The sequence below is a fragment of the Schistocerca serialis genome, chromosome 4, assembly GCF_023864345.2.
Source record: "Schistocerca serialis cubense isolate TAMUIC-IGC-003099 chromosome 4, iqSchSeri2.2, whole genome shotgun sequence".
NCBI classification, from domain to species: Eukaryota; Metazoa; Arthropoda; class Insecta; order Orthoptera; family Acrididae; genus Schistocerca; species Schistocerca serialis.
In genome coordinates, this window is record NC_064641.1 from 110,954,277 (window position 1) to 110,972,277 (window position 18,001).

Genomic DNA, 18,001 nt, shown 5'->3' on the forward strand with positions numbered 1-18,001 from the left:
TAATGAAATTTGTCATTAAAAATATATCACTCTTTCAAACCAACTGCTCAATTCATGGAAACAATACTAGAAATAAGAATAATATTCACAAAGATTTAAAGTCACTTACTCTTGTACAGGAACACACATTTTCAATAACTTGCCAGCAGCCATAAAAGGCTTAACAACCAATGAAATTCAGTTTAAGAGAAGCCTTAAGGATTTTTTGGTGGCCAACTCCTTCTACTTCATCGATGAATTTCTCAGTGGAACCAACAGATTTTGTGTGTGTGTGTGTGTGTGTGTGTGTGTGTGTGTGTGTGTGTGTGTGTGTGTGTGTAATGTACAATCTAACTTCTGCTGCACCATTTCAGTGCAGTGATGTGTTCATTGTAAATAAGTATTGTAATAGTTCTATTATATGTTTATTACCTTATAAATAAAACATTTTTGTATTTTAAATTCAGTGCATTAATGTGATCTTAGTAAATGAGTGTTTGTAAAATGATTCTTTCATATAATGTTCATTAAAAAAAAAAAAAAAAAAAAAAAAAAAAATGATCATTCCACTTGGGACCTGTGGAAGGTACATTAGCTTATTTGTTTCAGTTGTAAATATATGTCATGTATTATTGTTTTTCTGATATGTTCTACATCCTGGAGGACCTTCTCACTACGGATCAATTGGAATGAAAGTAAATCTAATCTAATCTAATGTTTACAAATGCAGTTAACGTATAACTGACAATTTGAGGACTGCAGAAATGTTTTCTTCTTCTCCTTTCTTTCCTAAAAACCATGGTGTCTACTAATAAGTAGGATATGTTTTTCAAAGTAGTTACTAAGCTGTATGTAAAAAATTGCTTCAATATTTTGGAAAATATTGAAAAAATAGAGACAGGTCTATAGTTCCCAGTGAGGTGCTTTCCTTGCTTTGTGTATCTAGGTATAACTTTTGAAATTCTAGGCATTTATTCACAATAAAAGCAAGTGGTTTGCAAATAAGGTGTATTGTAATTTTTATTGTGTAGTTAGATAGCCAATAGCAGATAATGCTTAAAAATTTTGAAACAGCAGTTACTATATCTGTGGGTGTGACAAGATCCCAATGGAATTCATGTCCTCTAGAAAGCCAGTTAACAAGTATATCAGTTGCTGGTTGAAACGTAACAGTTTAATTGAAACTCATTTAAACATTCAAATTTGCATGAGTTACTATGAACAACCCCATCATTATGTGTAGTTAGTTAAGTCAGGTTTCATGGTGTGTTTGTTTAATTTTAGATCTTAATTCATTTACTATAACACTAAAGTATTTATTGAGCTGTCTTGGCTCAAGCAGGACATCTTTAGTTTGGGTAGAAGTGAATTATTTGTATTATAATATCCTAACTAGCCATACATTTGTTTGTAGCTCCTTCTACATAATTTTCATAGGCAGCATGTTTGGCAAGTTTAAGTATGGCTTTGTGTTGGCATTCTGTCTCAGGCTCTGTAAATGAGGATTGTTGCCCCAAGAGGCAGTAGGAGCTAATATGCTGTGTCACTCGTTAACACATACACATTATTATATGTGCTTACTAATAAATAGTGTGTAAATCGTATCTCTATGCTGTGCCACTATTATGCTATCACACTGCCAGTACCCCATTACTGACAGTGGTGACCGTGAATTTCTGCGTTGCGTCACATCACTCTGTGATTTTGCTGTTAACTTGAAGATCTGCAGCACCAGTTATGCAATCAAGAATGCTACCATTACAAATGGTACAACCGCACTGTTTCTGTTGTCAACAACATCTCTCGACAAGTGCTTGTGTATTCCACGAACATCCCATGTGCAAAATCACTAAATATCCTCAAAGGCTTGGACAACACTACAGTGCCGAATGATATAGTGACAATGCCTTCATTGTGTGCCACATCTTCAGACCAACCTCGCATTGCCATCAATGCCAAGCAGCAAACTGTGCCATGACAAGTGGCAAATTTACAGAGTGACTTCACAATAAATATTTGAGATTTGGCACCAAGTGAATATATTTCTGGTGTTTCAGGCAAACGTGTAGCAGAGAGTCACAATAAACAATTTCTGCCCACCTACATGACAAAATTTTGCACAGGACAAAACATTGTGTGTTCCAGTGGTAGTGATTATTAACGATATGACACTCGCATTATTGATCTGAACCACCAGGACGCCTTCCACAGTGCCATCATGGTTGAACAACAGTAGCCATCGCCATACTACTCAGTCATTCCAGTTCATCATCCATCTGCCAACAGACCACAGGACCAAGGTTTACATCACCTTACAGTACCCTTGCATTCCAATTTTCCAAATCCTGTTTGGACTGTTGCGACACATGAGTTCTGCGAGACAGATTATGATGTCGCTCATATCCAAGCTGCGCCAGCTGCTCTGGGCGTAACAACTGACTTGCTTCCAGTCCAGCACCATGCTTCACATTTGTAACACCTGCACCCAAACCAACCATGGACTCCGGGAATGTGTTTTTCGCAACCTTGCCTTGGCAAGGTCACATATGCCGCCTTCGGTTCAAGTGATGTCACACCCGCATCAGCCACAAATGTCTGCATGAACTCCATGAAACATAGACAGTGCTGCTGGATGATAAATGGACTAATCTGTCCTTCTTTATGGTGCCAAGACCTCATGTGCACTCTGACAAGCATTTTCTACTGTCTTAGACATACAATATTGGGAAAGTTGTACATACCGCATTGGTCCATGGAACTTCTCTCCCATGCACAGCTGTCCTTCAAACAGGCAACTGAGTTCTATGCACATTGCCACGTGATGCCAATGTCACCTGCACTGCAACATGACCTACCTCATCATGTGCCACCTTCCCTCCAGCTGCATTTCCTGCCTGTCTCGTGCATTGATACTCCTGCACCTCCCATAACATGCCATGTCCACCTCGTGGTGGTGCCTTACAATCAAACCACTGACAGCCATCATACGGACCACCTCCTTTGAAAACTATTGTTGTTTCATGCGGATTCTCCCGTGATGTGGTTTGCCCTCAGCGAGTTTGATGTCAGCCAGTGGCACCATTGGGGATGATAAAAAGTTCGCCACTCTTCTTAACCTCCTCAGAGACAGTGCAGACCTTATTACCAACTTGATTTTGGACATTCTGACTTCTCCCAAATACCCGTCTGCCAAAATGCTACTGCTACGATGACTGACACACATACTTGAGCACCAGCTACATCTCATCATCAATGAAACTACTTCAAGCAACAGCACACTGTCTTTGCTCTGGCACCACTTTTGAGTTCTAATTGAACCAATGCTCCTGCCTGATCACATGCTGTGGACACTTTGGCTCCTCAAACTGCCAGAGAACATCCAAACAGCGATGCTAGCACATGACGGGGCACCGCTTGAGTTTAAGCTTCGACTTGCTGACAGAATGCAGGCACTATCACACCACTGCATTATAAGGAACAACCAACAGTGCTACACTGCAGTCAATGCCCAGTACGCCTGCAATGAAACCAGTTTTTCATGATCCCAGTTGAGCTGCCCCAAAATTCCCCGCAGTTGCAGACCACCCAACAATGGCCAGATTGACCCGAACTGAGTCATGCCCCCCGCCACTACTACCCAAAGTGCGTTTCAGGGGTCTGGCAGACAGCAGTTGCTTACCATCACAGCTGAGGTTGTCGCCCTCCCATCTGGCCACCACCCTGACTGTAAAGAAACGTAAGCCACGCCGAGAAAGGGCATCATCTACTTCTATGCCCCACACCCGAAAACACTATCGCTAGTTTCACACCTGATTTTGGCAGGATGCACAACAGTGCAAACAACCCTGCCCCTACCTAAACTAGTAGGGTGATCTGACATAGGCACACATGGCTGCTCGTCATTAACAAGACACCTCTGCACACCACCACAAAACAGCACTGATGCAGTGTTTCAGCGAGTAGATGGACCCTGACTATTTGTCCATGACAGCTGCCATACGTCCTCATCGATACTGGGGCTGATGTGAACAATCTACCATCTGCTTTCGCACCTGCTACCCTGTTGCCATTGCCACTGCAATCGCATGTGGCCGATGACACTATAATCGCAGCTGCTGGAACACATCATGCGCGACATCGGCACACATATGCAAATGCCTCGGACATTCCTAGTGGCAGTGACAGTTGAAGCAGTCCTGTGAGCTGACTTCCCCTGGCACTACCAGCTACTGCTGGATTTAAATTGCACCCTCCTACTACAATGTGATGGACGGTAGTTGATTCATGGTGTGGTCAGCTATACACTACTGGCTGGCACTGCAGTGCCCTCTGTCACGCTGCCATCGTTTGATGCACCACTCGACCTAAAGCTACAAAGTGAAGCACTTTTCAACCAGCTATGTTTAAAGGCAGCCTAGTACTCATCATCACATCATAAAATCAAGGTCATCGGCCTCACCCATGAACAACTAGGGAGTCAAATCTTGGATGCCACAACACTGCTATTGCACAGCTCAAGAGTATCTTGATGAGCTTTGCCATCGTGACACTGATCACTTCCGTGGCACTACTACTACGGGCACTTCCAAGCTTAGTGAAGCATCACAATCTCCAAACAAGTCCACTCCTGAGACAATGCCGTGTGATGTTAACAGTGATGGTGAATCACTTTACTCCCCACTTCCTGGACTCGCTCTACACTCTCCCATTAGACCAATACAATTCTTGTCATGCAGGACGGTATAGTCCAACACATTACGACCACAACAGGTCACATTGTCCATCACCACACCTGTTGTCTAGCTCCCCACAAATTTAAAGTGACTAAAGCTGTGGTGAATAAAGTTTATCGGGCTGGCATAGTCAGTCTGTCACACAGTGCTTGGTCCTACCCAATTAAACTAGTTCCTAAAAGGAATAGTACTTGGCAGCTATGCAGAGTCTACTGCTACCTCAGTGCCCATACAATCATTGACAGGTACCCTGTTCCAAACTTGCATGATTTTACCCTTGTCTTGGCCAGGATAAAACTTTTCAGTGTTGTTGATTGCAAAACAGCATACATGCAAATTCCGATGGCAGACAAAGACGTACCAAAAATTGTGATAATCATGTCATTCAGTCTCTTCAAGTTCCTGTGTGTGCCGTAGAGACTAAAAAATGTGACACAGACATGGCAAAGATTTAATGATAGTATACTGTTCAATATACCTTTTTGTTATGCCTATGCAGGTGATGTCATAATCTTTTTGCAAAACGAGCAAGACCACAATGACCACCTACGAGGTTGTGATAAATGTTGATAAGTGCCAACTTCAGCAACCCCATGTGACCTTTTTTGGACACCATGTCGATGCATCTGGGATGTGTCCTACTCCTGAGAAAACTTTTCCAGATAAACCTCCTCCATCTCCCAACAACTACCAAGACCTACATAGTTTTTTGGGGAACATAAATTTCTACAGGAACCAATTGCCACACACTGATAAGACTTTGCTACTAGTCACCCAAGCATTGTGCAGGAAGAAACATCTGGTAAACGACATGTCAATTGGATGCTGCAAATGCAGGAAGCCTTTGACAAAATAAAAGAACACCTGTTACATGCCATAACTCTTGCCCACCCATTGCCTGATGTGCATCTAAGTATCAAGTCTGATGCTAGTGATTATGTGATTGGGGTTGCTTTTCAGCAAGAGACCAGTGGACTCACACAGCCACTCAGGTTTTTCTTGTGCAAACTTACCGACAAACAGAAAAAATTGCCCACATCTGACTGTAAACTACTAGCCATATATGAAGCAGTTCATCACTGTCAGAATGATGTTTAAGGGGACCCCTTACCATATATACACACCATCATCCATTATTAGATGCATTCCACAACCCATTGTGAGGTTCTGCTCCCAGGAAATTCCACCACTTAGATTTAGTAGCACAGTTTACTACCAATGTGCGATACATTAAAGGTGCCAATAACTTTGTGACAGACTGTCTTTCCTGTATCGCATCTACCTCTGCCCAGTTGGACTTTAATAAAATAGCAGATGCACAAGTGATGGGTGCTGATCCCCACAGATTGTGTTACAAACCAGACACCAAACTCCAATTGCAACAATGCACACTACCTGGCATAACCGAACAAGTTTGGTGTGACATTTTGAACAGACAAGTCTGACCAGTCATCACAGAGCTGTTGTTGTGTCCCACTGATGAGTCCTGAGAGGGAGTGGAAGGACTGCAAGAATGTGCATCAAATAACTTACTTGGCAGGAGGTCTCGTGGTCGTGGGCTGCCTTCTGTGCACTTGCTCCACTGAAAAGAGGGCTGTAGGGTGAGTTTGAATACGGAACTCGGCTGGGATCTCAAAGTACACTGGATGCAATCATAAATCATTGCATGAAGATATGCACACTGGAAGCATCCTTGGCACATCCGTTTTATAAACAGTTCTGTATTCAAAGTCTGCTAACTGCCTTCTTAGTAGTGTAACTTCTCATAGCTCCCTGAGTGTAAGTCCCAATATAGCAGAGGCGGGCACACCAGACTAACTGTTGACTACATGGAAATGAGTCTAAGTCCCCTCATGGTTATGCAGCATTGTACTACAATCTCACAGCATCATAACTCCAGCTAAACCATATCTGACTGACTGACCAGCTGCTCCATCACTGCCATCACTCTCCCAACACTATGGTGGCTAGCCTTTTTATAGGTGGTAGTGCACTCAGGACCACTTGTTCTAGAAGTTTCCAGTACTCTCAAGCATTGCATATGTGTCATGTGGCAGCACGTGATGCCTACGTGATGAACAGGCCGTACTCCGCTATGTTTGCTGTGTCCAAGGATTGCGGCTTGTAACGGCTCTCGAGCCTCGTGATGTAGCATAGTCCGCTCTTGTTAACAGAGTGAACATTTCATATAAGCTACGTCCAGTCATGTCCACCTTGCTGGTAGCAAGAATTTCCAAGCCTACATTTTACTTGATTTTTAACCCTGTGTTCTATAATTCACGACACCTCCCTTTCCCTCGGACTCTCGAGGTTACAAAATTTTCGATCTCTACGTGTGGTGCCAGTGAAACCTGCCAGACTTTATTTTAAAACATTGCTTCACATCATAAACTCTAATACATCATAAACTCTAATACAAATGCATTGTCATAAAAATAGAAAGCACATTGTAAGTGCAACTGGCATTTGGTTGTTTGTTGTCCACACATACTTGTCGTGGAAACTTCCACATTACACTTCTATATCACTCTTTTTATTGTTCGTAGTTCACACAACAATATAAAGTTTTACATTACACAATTCAAAGTTCAGAGCTCTACCTGATATAGCAAAGGTTTCAAATAATATTACACGTAGTACAGACCTCTTTTTTAATGCATGATCACTTTAAAATTTCGTACACATAGTTTGCAACACAACACAAAAGAACAGGAAAAGGAAAAAGGTTACATAAAATATTATACAACATAGTTTATCATTCAACTTCAAATTACGCTTGTAGATAATTTTTAAGTTGTATTTTCATCTCCTATCTGTTTTGGGTACCAACAACTCCTCTGTATTTGCCTGTGGTTCGATTTGTTTAGTGAGTCATGGCGTTCGACTTTGCTCTCTCCATTGCACCCGATTGGGGAGAAGAGTACGTCATGTATACTTTAATTCATACTCTCCACCATCTTACTGCTCTCCACACTGTACAGAATGAAGGGAAGGAGCGTATCAGACACTTCTTTCACAGCGGCTATCTGTTACCACCGTATTTGTCGCACACACTTTAGCACAACAATTTCCTCCCACTTCACACAGTCTTCTGCCACACCCTCGACAACACTTGCAATAGATACATGAGCAACATATTTTAACAATTGCAACTAGGGCTACTGAACATGTGTATCCCCACGCGGAATACATACTTTGTGACCATCCTCGGAAGGTCGTTCGCTGCTAGTATTCTGTTTCATTTTGTAGTTCATCTGTTTTATGACTTGCTATCTTTAGGTCATCTAAGTGTCTTACAATAGAATAGAATAGAATCTTTATTTGCCTTTCAGTGTGTTTTCCATAGAATTGTAATCATCAGTGTGTTCAATACATTTTTTTAAAAATTACAATAATTATTATTGTACATAATTGTGCCTGTGCAGGGCAAGCAGATACGCATGCTAAAGTAATATCGATAATACAACAGTTATTCATTCACAATAGTAATAATAATAATAATAATACATCATAACAGATAAATATACAATAGTATCAAGATATATTTATGCTACATCTTACGTATCCATGTAAAAGTCTTTGTTGGTACATTGCTGTCACAAACATAGGTATAATTCATATGGGAGTTTTTTGTTTCATGTAGCATATCTCTTTTGTGTCACTGTTTAGAAACTCATCAAGTGAGTGATACGGCATACATTTGAACCACACTTCTATTGTTTGCTTAAAGTTATTCATTGGTAGTTTGCTCACAGCCTTTGAGAGTTTGTTATAAATTTTCAAGCTAAGGTGTTTATGGCTCTTTTGTGTTAATGTCAGCCTTGTGTATGGTAGGTCTATTTTACTATTATTTTGAGTATTATGAACATGCACTTCAGATCTTAAATTAAAGTTCTTTACATTCTCTTTAGCATATATTAAACAATTATAAAGGTATATACTAGGTAGTGTCATTATCTTTAGTTCTTTAAAACGATTTTTGCAATTTTCTCTTGGTGTTAGTCCTAAAATGCTTTCTTCTGCCACTTGAAGATGGTACTTGAACCCACTGAGTTACCCCAGAGAAGTACCCCATATTGCAGTTCTGAATGGAAAAAAGCAAAGTATGTGGAGATTAGCAGATTTTTACTGATAACGTGTCTCAGCTTGTGTAATAGAAAGAGAGTTCGAGCAAGTTTGCCACATAGATAATTTGTGTGTCTGTCCCATGTAAGTTTTTGATCTATATGTAAACCTAGTAACTTGACATTTTTTGTATTATGTTTAATTGGTTTCAGGGTGAAGTAAATTTCTTCAGTTTTCAATTTGTTTATTGATAAAAGGTTGGCTCTGCACCAGTCACTGCTCATTTTAGTTACTACTTTGTTGTATTCTGTGACATCTTGCAGATTTTCTCCATCTGTTATTAGTGTCATATCATCAGTATACAGTACATTGTTGCATGGCATATAATTTGAGAAGTCATTGATGTAAACAATGAACAGGAAAGGGCCAAGCACTGAGCCTTGTGGAATTCCTCTCTTTACTTTCATGGGTGTTGACTTTTGATAGTTTGTTTTTACTAATTGTACCCTATTGCTTAAGTATGATTGAAAAAATTGTAATGGATGGTTTATCTACAATACCATAATGTTCTAGTTTTTTTTTATCATTATTTCATGTGTGACTGAGTCGAAGGCTTTTGTTAAATCTAACAGTGTAGCACAAGTGAGTTTCTTGTTTTCATATCCTTCATATATATTACTAAGGAGGCATTCAACTGCTTTGCTTGTCGATAGTTCAGATCGAAAGCCAAACTGGTTCTTACTCAATAATTTATTACTTTTAAAATAATTGTAAATTTGGATATATATGCAGTTTTCTATTACTTTTGATATAATGGGAACTATTGATATATGTCTATAATTGTTTGGCATTTTTCTGTCACCTTTCTTGTAGATTGGGAGTGTAACTGTCATTTTCAGACATTCAGGGAATACTCCTTCAGGTATGTGATTCGTCAGATATGTTAGTGTCATTAAGATTGCAGTGGTTATGTGTTTAACAATACTGTTACTAAGCCCATAATAGTCCTCTGTTTTTGAGTTTTTAAGTTTCTTTATAGATTTGATAATGTGGCCGGAGGTGATTTTTGACCAAAAGAATTTCTTGGTTGCTGGTGTTTAAGAAGGGTTGCAGCAGCTGAAGTATTATCAGAATTATTTTTACCAAAAGAAGAAGAAGAATGAGAGCTGGCACAATTTATAAAATATTCGTTAAGGATGTTGCAATCTATAGGCACTGTGGCTTCCTGTTTGCTCATATTGATTTCACTTCTTATTATATTCCAAGCTACTTGACAGGCATTTTTTGAGCCTGCAATATATTCACCATTTACTTTACATTTAGCTGATTTTATTTCATATTTGTACAACTTCTTAAGGGTCACATAGTGTTTCCTGGCTTCCTCATTTTTATCAGTATTATTTTTTAGTATAAGTAGCAGTGTCCTCATTTGCTTGAGCTCTGGAGTATACCACTTGTTAGAGTGCTGAGGATTTTTTCTGTTGTTAGGGGTGCATCTTTTTGTGATAAGTGGACAGTGACTATCTACTGCATTTTTAATGATATATAAAAACATAGAGAAACATTCAACAAGACTTTTTATATTGTGTAGTGTATTTGACCAATCTACTACCTTCAGTTCATGTTTCAATTGTACAATATTGCTCTCTTTTTAGTATTCTGAAAGTGACTAACTGTTTAGTTCTTTCTGGGTTCATACTGCCTATTCTGACCCATATCCCATCATGATCAGATAACTCTAACTTAATCACATCATGCTTTAGTTGATCCTGATTTACATTACTAATTACATTGTCAAGGCATATATCTAGTTGAGTAGGCTTTTCATTTATACAGTAACTTTTTAGTACCTTTAGGCTGTTAACCATGTCATTTACATTTTTTCTACTTTCCCTTATATCTATATTGAAGTAACCTGCAATAAAAATTTTGTGATTTTTATGTTTAGTGAATAACTTGATTATGAATTTAGTTTATCTATAAGAACTTCCTCATCAGAGGCTGGTGTACGATACACAGAAGCAATGATAATTTTTTGGGTATGCAATACTATGGCTGCTACTTCAAACACACCTTCAATGCAATGTTTGTGTAGGTCTATCACTGAATGCTGCAGATTTAAGTTTTCTTTGATGCAGATTGCAACTGCACCATGTGCAATATTTGTTCTACAGTATTTTGTGGCTTGGACCATAAGGTACACACAACTCTATTTCTGAGTCATACAGCCAATGCTCATTAATACACAGTATGCTATAGTTAATTTTGTCTGCCAAGTACTGTAACTCATTAACCTTATGTCTTAGGGATTGTACATTAACATGAAATTAACATTAAATCATTTTTGTTACTGGGACGAATACTTGTTGCTTTTTCTGTTGCATTATCTTTACTGTCCCTTGCAAACTGTTGTGACCGAATCCAACTTGTGTTAGATTTGGTCACTACTGGGAGTTTCCCTGTATCATATCTCCATATTTTTGAACTGAAGCCTATAAATTGTTTTATTAGCAGAGCTTAATTTTTCTCTTACAATCCCAAGTATTTTTTTGCTTGGATGTGACTTTCCTAAGCCATTTAGATGCTGACCATGGCTTGTATGACAAGCTCTGTTACAGTGACAAGGTTTGCTAGGGGGCACAATTGTGGTGTGGCAGCAGTCGGAAATATCATTCATGTCAATCACTGTTACATTTTTGAAATGTTTACATACTGAATCATAGAGGTTATTTGCTTTTTTAATTTCATTGTTCACACATGATTGTTCTATTAGTTCATAATGGTGAGGTATTTTAGCCACTATTACATTGGTATGTGTTAGCTTACCCAGTGACTCTTTCAGTGCTTTTGTTGCTGCAACTGTTTCATTGTGATACACATCATTAGCACCTCCTATAATTACTGCATAGTCGTTTGATGATAGATTCTTGCATTCTTCTTCAACACTGTCAACAACTTGGCTTAATCTTGCATTAGGTTTTACTAGTCCCTGAATTTTGAACCTTCCTGCTGCATCATCTGTTTTCAGTTTTATAGCTAACCCTCTTCCGAAACTATCTGAGAAAACTTTTAGGTTATTATAGTGTTTATTTTTTCATAGTACCTTTGTGTTTGTTTGATGAGATTGTTTTATCACAGTTTTGTTTGGGGTATGTCTTCTTTGGACTGTCACTTGATGATCACTATCATTGTTTACATGAGTTAGAGCTGAGTATCTATTCTCATGTTCAGGGATTGTACGAAGTTTAAGATAACTATTCACGTTTGTGTTGTTTGTTACCTTACGATGCAGTCAAGGCATAATCCATCCTGTGCTGCTTTTCTGAAAATGTGTTTGCCCTATGGACTGGGACAGTGTTTTGTTATTTAGTGTGTCCATTGTTGTTGTAAATTCACTATGGTAAACTTCCTGATGGCTTATAGCATTAGATCTTGTCCTACATTCCTCACATTTACAGTTTGTCAACAATGTCATGTCTTCTATAAGGGATAGATCAACTTTTCCACATCTAAAGTGAAATAGTAGACAGCATTCGTTGCACTTCACACCACTTTTCACATTTTTCTTGCATCTTTTACAACAAGACGAAATATCATCACTTGAAACTTGGGTGCTAGGATCTAGTCTTTTATCAGTGCGAGTTGTACTACGATTTTCTGTTATCATATATGAAAGTTCATCACATTTGTATTTTAATATATGTATTTCTTCTATTAACGTCATAATAATTTCGTTTTTACAGTCCTTTTTAAGTTTACTATTCAATTCATCTTGATCACATTTTACACATAACCATATTTTCCATTAGAAGTCGCATTTGCACATTGAAAATGAAATTTTGTTTTACATTTCACACATATTATTTCTTTGTAAGCTCACTTTTCACAGTAGCAATAACCGAAATCGAGAAATACGTTCATATCACTGTTGTAGGACGGTGGTTGCTATGCAGGCAATGTCTTTATAGCGTTTTTCTGTGTCCTTAGTCTTTATTTTGGTTGTCTTTCTGGCAATATGACACACCAAGCACATATTATTACAGTAAACACTGAATTGTTTGCACTTTTCACACATTTTCTCGCAATTTTTCTATGTTCTAAGGGTAACGATACAGGTATTTTTGTGACCTCCTGCTTCTCCTCATTTATCATACAACAGTCTATATCTAAACTTAACGTAGGTACTATGTTATTCTTGCTTACAGTAGTACTAATTACATAGTCAGCTTGTAGCATGACTTGCGCACCATATCCTTTGCGCTGACTTGTAAATGTTAATTTACCAGTACCTCTTATGATAAGATCATTAGGGGGTAACTCATTGCACAATATCATTAAACCCTCATCCTTGGGCGTGACATACAGCCATTCATTGTCTTGTATCTGCGTCCAGATACTTTCATTCAATATCATATACTTTTGATTGCAATCTTTTGGAACTTCTCTCACAGGCTGCAACATACGAGCTTCACATCGCTTGTGGTCATAGGTGGACATTAAAACAAACCTCTGCTTGCAAATCTGACTTCTCGGTGTGACCATTTTACAGTGTAACTGGTCACGGGACAGTAGCACGTACTGTCGTTTCGCATCATCAGCCAGCAAGTAGTTTTTCTCAGGCTCTATATAAGCAAACAATTTCTTTGCCTGATCATACTCTGTGGTAATGTCCATATTCTATATAATGTATATATGTTACTATCCACTAAAGGTACATTTAACACATAACTGAACGTAGTGCTGGCAAGAACTACATCTATATCTATTATACAAAGTAACAGATACCCTTGGTCCTTCGTGAGTTCAACGGGGAACTTTTTGTCTCTTAAATCTTCTTTTATCAGTTCTAAATACTTGACCACCTGTACAGGGTTAATCAAGTGTGATTCTAAAAGACCTTTCTGCACGTTCACTATTGCAGACACTAATAAGTCATATTTCCTCTCGAGTTCATTGAACATACCAGTAATATGCATTATTTGCTCTGTAATAGTTAAGAGAATCAGGGCATGTGGTAACTTCCTAGTAGTGCTAAACTCATAATCCTCTACATGGATATACTGAGCGAGGTAGCGCAGTGGCTAACACACTGGACTCGCATTCGGGAGGACGACAGTTCAATCCTGCATCCGGCCATCCTGATTTAGGTTTTCCGTGATTTCCCTAAATCACTCCAGGCAAATGCCGGGATGGTTCATTTGAAAGGGCACGGCTAACTTCCTTCCCCTTCCTTCCCTAATCCGATGAGACCGATGACCTCGCTGTCTGGTCTCCTCCCCCCAAAAACAACCAACCATCTACATGCATACATTTCTTATTCCTTCTGCAATTATCTGAGTATTCTTAGTTACCGTGTTAAGTGTTTGATTCACCCCTGTCAGTGACGCTCTCACAATGGTCACTTGTTCTTTGGAGAATCGTAACAGCTCTTCTGCTGTTCCTGAAGTACATCTATTTTGGCTTTAAAGAATGCCACATCATCTTCATCTAATGTGCTGAACAATACCTTACTTGCCTCCCCTCTAAAATTTAATATTCCTCTTTTGACCCTCAGTCATTCATGCCTAGCCAACTGATCAATCAACTCTTTTGATCTAAAAAATTGACTCACATGCCATTTCACAGTATGCTGTGCATTCTCGCACTCTCTGGTGCTTAACTTTGCCTGATTCAGCTTACCCATGCAATATGTTACCGCTCTATTGGCAACCACTGGTGTGTCATCCAATTTGTCATGCAGTTCCTTGAGGTTAAAATAACTCACCACTCTCTATGTTGTGCTGTACAAACTCACGCTGCCCTGGTTGTTGTAGTAAATCCCCGGTGCTGACTGGAATTTTTGCACTCGTACATCGTGTGGTGGCGCTTCTCATCCCGCGAGGCTGATCTGCAAGATAATCCCAACTATCGCTGTCACCCACAGTACCTTCATCCTTGGCATCTGTAATAGAAACGTGCTTGTCACTCTTCTGCTCCTTTATCGCCTGCGGTCCTTCTTCCTTTTACATCACGTCTTCTAATAGAATGTCCACATTTCTGTTCAGTAAAATTCCTTCAGCCTATTGGCATGCACTTTTATACATTTCTTCCCATATAGCCTAATCACTATGTTAGGTTCTTGCACATCAACCACATTAAATGGCCCTTGCCATTGGCTATCTAATTTCTTCAATTGTCCCCGACGCACGCTCTCATCATACAGCAATATGCGATCATTCCTTCTAAATTCCCTTGTGTTTTGTGTTTTGTCGTAGTTATTCTTGTTTATTTCTTTGCTCATTTGTGTTGCCTCATGGGCATCTTGGTGTAACATTTGTAGTTGCTGTCGAATCTCTGTCACATAATCGTCATAATTGTAGATTATGTTTGCTGGTTTCTTTTGTAGCCATCCCGGCAAATTGCACTTCCTGCCAAAGAACAATTCGAATGGTGTGTATCCCGTGGTACAATGAGGAGTAGTATTGTTCACAAAACATGCAAATGCAACCCATTCGTTCCAATCTGTCTGGTCCTGGTTCACATTGTGTCGTAGCATCTCCATCAGGGTACGTTGTAGCACTCCATTGGACTGCGGATGATATGCTGTCATTTGTATTTTCTCTATTCTCAGTAATTTGCAGACTCGTTTCATGGTATCGCCTATGAAATTGTTTCCCATGTCACTCAACAGAGCCATCAGGATCCCAAATTTTAAAATAATGCTTTCCACCAATTTTCGTGCAACCGTATCAGCGTCTTGCCAAGCTATCGGTTCAGCTATTACAAACTTCATGAGAGAGTCTTGAAAAGTCAAAATATATTTGTGCCCAGATTGGGTAATGGGTAATGGACCTACTATATCAATATCACCGCGCTCAAATATAAATTCGGGGGTCGGAATTAGCTCTAGTGGTTGCTAAGTCATAGCTTGTGTGATCTTGTTCTTTTGGCAACTTTCGCATGTCTTGATGAACTTCTCTATGTCAGCTTTCATACCCAGCCATGTATAGTACTGTTTTATTTGTTTATACGTTCTTCCCATTCCTTGATGGCCTCCTATGGGAGATATGTACATCTACTTTAGAATTGCCAATTTGTCCTCTGCACTCAGAACATCATCTTTGTTTATCTGGGTTGTGTTACTGTCTCCGCTTATCTCGGTCGCTTCAGCTGTCTCTTCAGGGTCTGCTGTCTCAACTGTCACTTCTGTCTCCATTATCTCGTCGCTATTCGAGTCCTTGATTGCGGTCTTAGCTGCGGCAGCCCCTTGCTTATCTTCGTGCCTGTCAGTCTCATTTGTGCCTCTCTTTGTAACCTACTGTGTTTGTTTGTCGCCTTCTTGTACACTCCAAATGTGTGATAGCGTGGTGGCCACACGATTTTGCTTTCCTTCCTTATATATGATTTGGTAATCGTATTTTTCTAACTTTAACCAAAGCTTCATTAATCTTGATGATGGATACATAATGCTACCTAACCATATCAGTGGTTTATGGTCCGTGAGTATCTTGAACTTCCTTCCAAAGAGATACGGTCGGAAATACTTAACTGCCCATACTATGGCAAGCACTCTCACTCTATTGTACTGTAATTCAACTCTGCCTTGTTGAGAGTATGTGATGTGTATGCAATTGGTAAATTCTTTCCCATTGGACCTTGACTCATATATGCCCCTAATGTGTACTTACTGGTGTCAGTCATTAATAAAAACTCGTTAGTGAAGTCTGGATACTGTAGTATCGGTGGCTTGGTTAACTTCTCTTTCAATGTTTGAAACGCCTCTTCCTGCGCTTCCACCCAAACATACAGAACTCCTTCCTTTAATAGTTCATGTAGGAATTTTGCAATTTTGCTAAAGTTGCTCAAAAATCTTTGGTAGTATCCGATCATACCCAGATAACTTTTTAAGTCAGCAGTTGTCCTGCTCGCGGATACTTTTCTATTGCTGCTACTTTAGTGGAATTGGGTTTCAGACCTTCTGCTGTCAAAATGTGCCCCAAAAACATAACTTCCGTCCTTAGGAATTCACATTTGTCGACTTTCAATTTCAGGTTTGCTTTCGATACGTGATCAAATACTTCCTCAACTTCCTCAAGTTGCGCATTATGGTCCTCAAGTGACGCACCCACGACAGTGTTGTCTAGGTAAATGAACACTTTATTTTCCTGTACACCCATCAGTACAGTATTCATTAACCATTGAAATATGGATGGAGCCGTCTTCATGCCCATCACCATCCTATTGTATTCATAATGGCCTGTAGGTGTGCTAAATGCCGTCTTTTCTCGATCCCGTTTGTCTATCAGGACTTGATAGTACCCTTTCGTGAGATCTAGGGTTGAGAAATACTTTGCCTTCCCTAGGCTATCTAGTGTTTCATCAATTCTGGGTAGTGGGTAGACCATATTTAACAACATATCATTTAATTTCCAATAATCAACAACCACTCTCCACTCTTGTGTGCTGCTGGCATCAAGCTTCTTAGGTAGTAATAACAGAGGGAAGTTAAATGGACTGGTACTTGGTGATATTATGCCATCATCCAGCATGCCACATCCAGCATGCCATCTATTTCCTTTTCAGTGCTTTCTGCTGGGCTTGGGGGATTTGGTAAGGCCTCTGATTTATGACCGTCCCTTCTGCTTCAGGTTCTAGTGGATTCTGGTGCTTCACTACAGTGGTGTATGTGAGCACGTCCCTTGGTAAATGAAAGACATCATTATACACCAAACACAACACCTGTACGGCTTCTTGCTCTTCTTGGTTTAAGTGCTCTATACGCATGTTTTCTTTCAACAAGCTCTGTTGTGGTTTTCTCCCATCTTTCTTTCCCTGTGGTGCACGTTGATTTTACAACTGCTTGTTGGCGGATTTTGTTCCGCTAACACCTCCGGTGCAATAAAAAGGACCTCTTGTTCCCTGGTGTTCATTACACTTGTAATGCACGTCCCCTCTTGGATAGTCACTATGGCTTCTGGTATATAGACCCCTGGTCTAACCTCTTGTTTCGGAATTACCGTTTCACTCCCTAGTTTTCTTGTTATGCGAACTTTTATAAATCTTTCCTGTTGCGGCCCAATTCTTATTTCTTCCGAATGCTCCAGGGCTGGAGACATGTCACTCCTACTCGTTGTGACCTTACATTGATTCTTTTCTCTTCGGGGCGGCCATTTACTTTGCTTAGTTTCATTTTCCTTTGGTTTTGTACAACCCGCTTGGGATGGCGCAGTCGGCAGCCAGCTGAC

The 18,001-nt window shown here is 39.6% G+C and overlaps 1 protein-coding gene across 1 annotated transcript in view; it reads left to right on the forward strand.

Moving 5' to 3' along the window:
- LOC126474296 (amine oxidase [flavin-containing] A) overlaps nucleotides 1-18,001 on the forward strand; it is a 263,151-nt gene that overhangs the window by 15,999 nt on the left and 229,151 nt on the right. The window lies entirely within an intron of this gene.